At 32.6% G+C, this 9,967-nt stretch overlaps 1 pseudogene; it reads left to right on the top strand.

The window, feature by feature from the left end:
* Window positions 1–6,010: 6,010 nt before the first annotated feature.
* LOC122113918 lies at window positions 6,011–6,132 on the top strand (annotated as a pseudogene).
* The last annotated feature ends 3,835 nt before the right edge of the window (window positions 6,133–9,967 follow it).

The following is a 9,967-nucleotide window of genomic DNA, read 5'->3' as shown; positions in this document are numbered from 1 at the left end:
ATAGCACTGAAAAAACACTATCCCCCACAAAAAACATTGGCTTTTATGTTTTGGTTTATCAAGTTTTGGCAATATCCTTGACTCCTTCCCTAAAACAAACAAACATTTATTTCACCTATCCTTACTTTGCTTCCTTCCTTCACTCTCCTAAATATTTGATAAGGCTACAATATTTCTAATTACTCCCTGGGTTAAATTTGCATATTTATATGGCATTTGAAATTTGCTTCCTGTGACATCAATTTGCCCAGCATATGAAAAATGCTACCTGCACTGAATAAAATTACCATGTCCTTATGGTTTTCAGCTCTCCCCACTTTTGCTCTCTTGTTGCCTTGAATAGTCTGACTTTAATGTTTAAATGTTAGCTAACTTTTTTCTTTTTTCTATTGAGTTAGAAAAACTTTATGTATAGGTTGATCTTAGACTAAAAATAAGCACTTATAGCTGTTAGTTATAGTTATTTGTACTCTGATGAACCCTTTTCTGAAAGTTCAATTCTAAGACTGTTTTGCTTCAGAGATTCTTTTGGAAAACAATATTGCTTATTTTTATCTCTGATTTTACTATCTGTCTAGCTATTTCTGTATCATTTATACACAGAGAATTATAAATCTTACAGACATAATTTTATATTCATATAGATTGCAAAATATAAATATACATTTTTGCATAAAACATGGGATACTCACTTAAGAATGTCATGTTCCAAATTCACTCTAAAAACATAAAAACACCTATACATAACAGACTTAATCTCCATAAACCTATGAAAGTGAGAACAAGATTATTATGCATTTTTTATTGGTAAGGAAAATAAGACTTCAAATGTATCTATAATAAGTTCTATGTCAAATTAACTGGCTACCAGTGATATTAGTTATTCTCCCAAAAGTATTATTATTACTGTTATTAGGTGCTGCTCTGTAACCCAAGCTGGCCATGAATTAGCAATCCAATTGCCTCAGTTTCCTGAGTACTGAGATTGCAGGTGTATAACACTACACTAACTTGACATTTTAAATTACTATATAAATTTTCTGTAAGTAGAGTTAATTTTCGATGCATGTTAAAATGTTACTCATAGATGTTTTATGATAAAGACAGAAATTAGAAATGAGAATATATAACATCTTGATATAAAAATTACCACCAAAATACTTCTAAAATTCATAATACAAAGAAAAATTAATTGAAATTTTTTTCTGGATTTTCTCTTTATTTTTTCATGTGGATACTAATTGTTGTTTTTGCTACATTAAAATGTATTCTAGCATCATCATAAAAACAATTGATAAAATAGGTGTATTTAGGGACCAATTTTTTTACATACTAATTTGAAATCCAGATATTCAAGTGATTTATTAGTTGTTTTCTCAGTTAAATGTCAATACTTAGTTAATTCTAAACATTGATAACTTTCAGAAAATGTCCAAAATGAAACCATTCGGCATATAATCTGAAACAATACTTATAGAGAAAACTCATGTTCAGATAATGTTGTGGACTATGTATAAATATTATTTACAGAATTCTGATACTAAATCCAATACCTCACTTGATATAATTCCCATCTCCTTGAACATAAGTTGGGACTGTGACAGCTGTTTATAACCCATAGAATATAGCAAAATTCTAGCAATTTCTCAAATGCCATCAAATACTAATCAGTTGTCCTTCAATGAATCAAAAAAAGTATTATATTGAATCCATTTAATTAATATAGCTAGGTCCTTTGAAAGTGTTAAGTGGTAAAAGACTATGTGCAGTGAACTGGCCCCAATTCTTTCTTTTTTCTCTCTCTCTCTTCCTTTATCCTCCTCTTCTTCTTCCCAAGTCTTGCCTTTTCTTTTCTTTTCTTTTCTTTTTTTTTGGGGGGGGGGATTAGGGTCTGGTCGTGGGGCCTGAACTCTGGGCCTGGGCGCTGTCCCTCAGCTCTCAGCTCAAGGCTAGCGCTCTACCACTTGAGCCACAGCACCACTTCCGGCTTTTTTTCTTTTTGCTTATGTGGTGCTGAGGAATCGAACCCAAGGCCTCATGCATGCAAGGCAATCGCTCTACCACTGAGCCACCTTCCCAGCCCCAAGTCTTGCCTTTTCTACCCTTGGAGACACAAGCTTTGTGTGACATGTACAGTTTCTTGGGAATGAGTGCTACATAACTGTAACAGAGTGCAAGAATTCTGTGAGCTTCAAGTGAGACTTTGACTTTAGCCAATACATGGTTTCAGCTTTGAGGCCAACACTTGGTTGTAAACTTTTACAATTCTGGCAGAGAAACTAAGCAATGCCTATAATATCTATCCCTCAGGGACTGTGGTCATCTGCATTTGTGGTCATCTTTAACAGAGCAATACAAATTGCCCATACTAGGAAAAAGTAGAACCTTTGACAAAATACAAAGCTTTTCTCTTACTCTGACAACATTTTATCCTATGCACATAGGTATACATGTACATGCACATGTAATACTTAGAGAACTTAGGGAAAAGAAATTCCAGTGTAATTATCATAGAATGACAGCATCAAATAGAGTAGACAGCATATATTTTTACAATGTCCAGGGATTCACAAAGCTTCAGAAAATTTGCTGGTTCAACAGCACATTCAGTGTGTGCAGAACAAGTATGCATTTCCTTGAAACTTAATGTTAGAATTTGCTAAAATCTCAGATTTTCAGATAACTCATCTTTAAGAAATGCAGAGATAAGATCCTATAATCTTATATAAGTTAAAAAAGCTTTTACTTCATTTTGGTTACTATATGGACCTTTTCCTTCTGTCCAGCTCTTCTAAATGATTACCTGTCATTTTGACATAAAAGAAAAATATCATATATCACCTATCTCAAGCTAAACCTGATATCTGTATTACAGAGCATGAGTAAATTTAGATGATTTATGCCATAGTGAAAAAAATTCAAAGTATTAAGCTAGACATGAAAATATGCTCAGTTACCAGTAACTTTTCAAGTGAAATGATCACAACAAAGATAGTACTACCCCTAATTACCTTTTACCACATTATCTCTTAATTATTAAATGTTCATAGTTTGATGGAACTATGTAAAATTTTTAGAGACAAAGAGCCTAACCATTGTTTCCACCTCACAATTTTCATAATCCAGTGATATATCTATGCAAAGATAGATCACATAAATGAATCTACAAATGGAAAGACAAATAATACTGATTGTACATACTGCTATACTTTGGAGGATGTTTAGACGTTATTGAGTATATGACTTTAAGTGTGAAATGCAATTGATTAATTGCTAATATGGTAATGGTTCAATTTTTGCTTTTTAGTTCTTGATAGCATTAAAATTACAGATTTAGCAGAAAATATATTTTGAATTTTAAGTTGTGATCCTTTCCTGGACTTCTAGTCTACCACATAATTATCTCTCTAAATGCACAATGACAGCCAGACCTGCTCCTATAAGGCCCAGCAATCATGAAGGTTAGAAGGCAATAATGTATAATGCACTATGCTAATCTATGATGATGAAGAGGACAGAATTAAAACATTTCTTATTCTATTGACAATGAATTTATTAGGTGATAACCATATTAAAAATCAAAGAGGATCTGGATATATGTGTGCATCTATGTGTGTGTTTTGAAATAATAATACGAGAGACTCAAAATTTGAACTGATTTTGATCAAGGCAAAGTAGAGAAAGGATATTTTCTTAATATGAAGATGTTAAAATAAATATCATAATGACATAAACTGCATTTGATTAAAGAATGTATTTGAAAGTATGGTATGATATACAGGTACATGAAAATAAGAGAAAAGGGTTTGGATAAGGGAACTGAGTGACAATTTCTTTCTTTTTTGGTTTCTAGTACTACTACTACTATTACTACTACCACTATTATTAAGTTTTTGCAGTACTGGAGTTTGGACTCAGTGCCTTGTGCCTGGAAAGCAAGGCTTATTCTCCATATTCCAGTCCCTTTTGTTTTTGAAAAAGAATTATAGTGTCTAGAGCTTGTTTTACCAACTTAATTTTATTATTATCTTTAAGTAGTTGTACAATTCAGTTTCAACTCAACATTCCAGTTGATGTGTGCAGTGCATCTTAAGCAATGTTACTCCTTCTGTCATTCTCCTAAGCTGACTTCACAACACTGTCCTACCTATATTTTCCACATAACAAAGATGAAAAAATATGACCCATTGTGCTTGACTTATTGGTTGAGGTGGAGGGATCTAACTAGCATTTAGCTCCAGCTGGACTTGAACTTCAATCTTTCCTATTTCTTTCCTCTATTATGCATCTAGATGAGATTATAGATGGGAGCCACTGGGACTAGTTGGCAGGAATTTTCTACCACACTACACTTCTATAACATACAATCAAGAAATTCTTAGCTGAGAAACAATGAGATTCTTACTAATTTTGTTTTGATTTTTTTACAGTTTATGTATTTCTTTCTCTTTTTAAATTTGATGGATTACCTCCCTGACTATAATCATACTCATCACTTAACTTGAAAGAAATCTCAATGCTCAGTCACATACTCCTCGGAATTTAAATTCTGGGTTGCTAATATTTTATTAAGCTGCTCAATTGATTATAATAGACAAATCTACAGCTTTGGGACATCTCTCAGTTAACATTAGGGTAAATGATCTGTTACAGAATATTAACATCATTTAAATTGAGTATTTTTTAGAACTCAGACTTAGGATATAATAGAATAATAAAATAATGTCCTCTCATACAACCTTCCATTTTATAGATAAGAAAATTAAGTCTTGACAATATCCAGTATGAAAATATCCAGTGTGAAAAAATGCCTTGTTTCTATTCACTTCAGCTTGTTTCAATCATAGCCTGTACTGAAAATGCAATGTTGTACAATTAATATTCATTAGAATGAATATATGTGTATGCATATATATATGCACATATATATATATTCTGGTTCAGATATTGTCCTAAGTTAATTAAGCTAGTAATTATCTGACAAGATGATTGTTATGTCTTTCTTTTATAGAAAATTAAGAACATAAATTATCTGAGTCATAGAGCAAGTAGTTGGTAAAGCTGTGATTCAAACTCAGAACAGTCACCTTTGCAAAACTGTCATTCCTTGACAGTTTTGTGGCTTTGTTTAAAAGATCTTCATATGCCAAAAATTACCTACTAGCTAAATCTGCTGGTTCCTTCTGCATTTGATCAAAGGCCTATCTTGCCGCTTCCTTACATTTTGATATCTGAGATCACCAGTAATTTGCAATTACAGTGATAAAAGGCATGCTCAAATGTTTCAAGTGGTAATCTAGTTCTGAAACCGTCTGTATTATAGTGTTACTGGAATGGAATACTGATCCTTGTTCTGGAAATTTTCACAATGTTCACTTAAAAAGAAATCTTTTGAATCATGCTTTAAATTTTAGCCCTGACCTTTAGTAAGTGTTAAAAAGTATTGTGCAAACTTTCATGAGAATAACTTTTCCTATCATAGTCAATTTACTTCAGAGTATTACAAAGCATTTGACAATTCTACTATAAGACTGCAGAACTTATTACATATGGATAGCTGATGACTAAGACAAGGTTAAATTCTGCATATCTATGAAGTCTAAAATTCAATCAGAATTACATGTAATATTTCATTTTAGTCTCATAGGTACTATAAACCAGTCTACTTGAAGCTTTATTGTTAGCCACATTTTCAACACTCACAGTTGGCAATTAGGCGTGATTTAGAAATGACCACATAGCAAGGCATGCATAAAAGGCAGAGCCTCCCAATTCCTCTCATTCCTTAAATGCATGGAATGTAATCATTTACTTTTAGTTCCTAATGTTACTTCAAAATGTAAGAAATAAGTCCAAATTGAAAAAAAGGGTTAACATTTAAGTTGCAACCACAATTTAATTAATAGCTAAACTAACCATTACCACCCCAGGACATATTTGTTTCAGTGTCTGCTGGATACCTTTAGTCATTATTGCACTTGTATCTATTTATTTTCAAATATTTGTTTGCATCGCCTCTCAGCCTTTTGGCTAAGATCAAGTGTAGTATCTGTTCTTATCAAATATTTGTTTGCATTTCTACTTCATTCATCAAAATACGCTAGCAGTGCTTTTAAAATATGTACACTCATAAATATCAATACACATATGAATTTATACTGATGCATTAATATGTTTTGTGTTTATAAATTGATACATATGTCTATATATGTGCATATATGTTTGTGTTTGTGTATATATATATATACACATGTAAATGTAAATGTATAAAAATATATACACCTTTTCCAGCTACTTCATCTTGTGCAATATCAGGAAAGTTAGGCAGTCAGAATGGCTATATTAGCTAAAGAAGACACAAGAAAGTAAAATATTATAGAATAGGAAATATTTTGTATGATATGGGAAAATATTGTTTCTCCAGGATAAAATTATCATAATCACTTGGCTTATATCCTACATAATATTTGTTTTATAAGAAGAGACTGCGGTCCTTAAATATTTGAAAATTTCCTGGTCAATGTGCTGGGAAAAAAAAGTGAAGAAACTTAGAGTAAAGAAAGTACCAGATAAATTATTTTAATGTATAATATTTGTTGTTTCCTTACTACTTATTCTTGGTTGGTTCTAATTCCTTTACTATAAGCAAGAACATAAAGAGTTGCTCCTTTAAAGCACAAACCAACAAAATGCTGAAATATGGATACAGGATGACCCATTCTAAAACGAGATGTATAAGACACTATGTTGAAAACAAACTTTACAACTTTTGGGGGGAGGGAGAAGTTAGAAAGGTTGGGAGAAAAGGGATGGTAGGGGAAAAACAAAGGAGGGGGTAACAATTCTCGATAGGAAATGGACTTATTACCTTGCTCATGTAACTGCAACCTCTCTATATAGTATCTTTACAATAAAAAATATATTTAAAAGTTTTTTCAAAAGTACAAACCAGGGACTTGAGCCTCCTAAGCTAGAAATTGTGTGGGTAAGTTTTAGCAACAAGCTTTCTGGGTGTCTAATGTGTACTGAATTTGAAAAAGAGACAATAATGTCTTCATTTCTATTTTTTCCATTATTCTAAACTTATGTTAATGGTTATAATTATTGTAGACATACTGAACTCTATGTGCTTAGGCAACCTAGAAATCCAGCTATGCTCCTGAGAATCAGGAAAAGCTCACAAAATAAATTATTAATGGATTTAAGTAAACTCAGTATTTATTAGAAAAACTCAGAATTCTGAAAGGAATTATAGTTACTATTTGTAAAATAAAATAAAAAGGAAAATACAGCTAGGCTTCTTGAGCATCATTTGAGTCTATATAATCATAACATATATAAGATATTATTATAACAAATATGATAATAAGATATATGACTGGCTTCCATTTTCATATAGTACAAGACACTAAGAGCCAAGTCTTTAATAACTGGCATTTCTGATGAGACATGTGGTCAGGATGAAGACCATCTATGCACTGTTTAAAAGACAGTATAAAATTATAAAAGTCAAAATAAAAGAATGTCTGTAGAAAAAATATAGAAACAATGAAATCAACCAATATAATTTACTCACTATTGCAGTTATCCCTGGAGTCTACCATATTTCATTTAATATATTGGTAACCATGTGCATACTGCTGGAAGTGTTTACTTATGGATTTATAGGCTAATTTTAGGTATCACACATGAGGGAACCCATGCAAACTTGTGTCTTTCTTGGTTCGACTTACTTCACTTAACATATTATTTCTGTTTCTCCATTTCCTTATAAATGGTACAATTATCATTTTTTTGTAATGGATGAGTAAAGTAGTATTCTGTATATGATCACATTTTGTTGATCCTTTTCTCCATTGAGGGACCTCTGGGTTGATCACAAATCTTGGCAATAGTGGGTAAATGTGTGTGTGTGTGTGTGTGTGTGTGTGTCCATACCTAAGATTGACATAAAATTATATATTAGAACCACCACTATGATGAAGAGGATTTTGTGAAGCCCAAATCAATAGAATCTTTTTGTTGGTGGTGGTGGTGGTGGTCATGGGGCTTAAACTCTTGGCTTGGGCGCTGTCCCTGTGCTCTTCAGCTCAAGGGAGCACTCTACCACTTGAGCTACAGCGTCACTTCCAGTTTTCTGGTGGTTTATTGGAAATAAGAGTTTCACAGACTTTCCTGCCCAGGCTGGCTTTGAACAGCGATCCTCAGATCTCAGCCTCCTGAGTAGGCTAGGATTACAGGTATGAGCCACAGGTGCCCGGCTATTAATTGGAATCTTAATATGTACAAGTCAGGACATTCATAGTGGAGCACATGTAAGCTTTAATTCTGTTCACCTGTAGTTATTCTCTTTTCATCCCCAAATGTCATTTATACACAATATTTGTAGGAAGCCAGGAAACCTGTTTTCATAGTAATCTATACATAGAATATTATGTCTACTTCATGCAAGTGAAAACCTGAGAGAAGCAAAAAGCATGTTACAAATTAATTGATCATATATAATTTCTGGTGACTTCCTTGATATTTGAACTTATGGCCCACAACCTGACCAAAGGACCTTTCAAAGTACTTCTATGCACTTAGCTTATGAGCTAGTGGTCAGAGTCCCCTTGAAGAGAGATGTATCTCCAGTATGTAAGCAATTAACTGATAATTGAGACAGAATATAAATAGAATGCAGAAATATCACAAAGAAGTGGATTTTAATTTAATCATGAGGATCTCTCTTGTATGGATAAAACTCAAATGGCAGAATTTAAATAAGAACCAGGAAGCTTAACTCGCAAATATGATCATAATATTACCAAGTATGTATTATATCAGAAACTCAACTACTCTGATGACATGATTATCTGGAAATTACATCATAGGTTGCATTCTATCTGTATCATCAATCAGCAAATGTGAATACATGCACTTAGACAAGGAGATAGTTTTCTTACACTGTAATTAATCATAAATACTACTATAGAGAGTCCAGCCCAGAAGAGTATTGTTAATCCTTATAGTAATAGTTTTTCTGAAATTCTGAATTTTGAGATTCCTCTAGATAAAAATAAATGAAGATTCATGAAAAAGACATATGATAATAGGTAAATTTTAGTTGATATTTAAAAAAATGATTCATTTTAATGAAGAGGGTTATTTCCAAATTAAGTATTAAAAATAACAAGGAAAATAAAGTGTGAAATGCCTTTTTCCAAATTCTGGGACTTAAGCTGAGATATGTATAAAAATTCAGAGAAACCTCTATTTTATGTTGATTTGTTCTGGATGTGTTTTTTTAAATTTAAACATAATAGGCCAAGATCACCTTAGACAATTTAAGAACTGTTTGACTTTTGAATGTCTCCTAGTTAAAGGAGATCACTTCCCTGCTTCTTTGTTTCTTTCTTCTCTGGCTCTCTTTGAGGTGTGCTGTGCTTGGAAGCACCCAGAGCAAAATAACTTGTTTACCTTTTAACATATCCCACTGGCATAATCTCATATTACATTTAGATTCCTGGATTTTTTTTGTAGGTTTAAATTTTTGCGCCATAATGTTTGGGCTTGAATTCAGGGCCCCATGTTCTTGATAATTTATTTTGCTCATTGGCTGACACTCTCTCAATTGGGCCACATTTCAACATCTGGAGTTCTGCTGGTTCATTGGAGATAAAAGTCCAGTAGGTCTGTCTACCTGGAATGGCTTAAACCTCCATTCTCAGATAGCAGGCTCCTGAGTAACTAGCGCCCTGCTATGTGTAGATTCTTAAGATTTACTCTCTATTTTTTGTGCTCTTAGGAAGAATAAATTTAGCAGTCATGGTGATCTAACCAACAATTAATTGTATTCATTGGCTTTTCCCCACATACTGTAGAATTTGATTTCTACTCTCAAAGCCTGACAATCTTTTCTTTCTTCCCTGCATGTGTTCTTATTCTTCAAGGACTATCCTTGTTATATCCAACTATTAGAATACAT

The sequence above is a fragment of the Dipodomys spectabilis genome, unplaced genomic scaffold (assembly GCF_019054845.1).
Source record: "Dipodomys spectabilis isolate Male_0828 unplaced genomic scaffold, ASM1905484v1 ptg000098l, whole genome shotgun sequence".
NCBI lineage: Eukaryota > Metazoa > Chordata > Mammalia > Rodentia > Heteromyidae > Dipodomys > Dipodomys spectabilis.
This window is presented reverse-complemented; position numbering and strand designations above follow the sequence as displayed.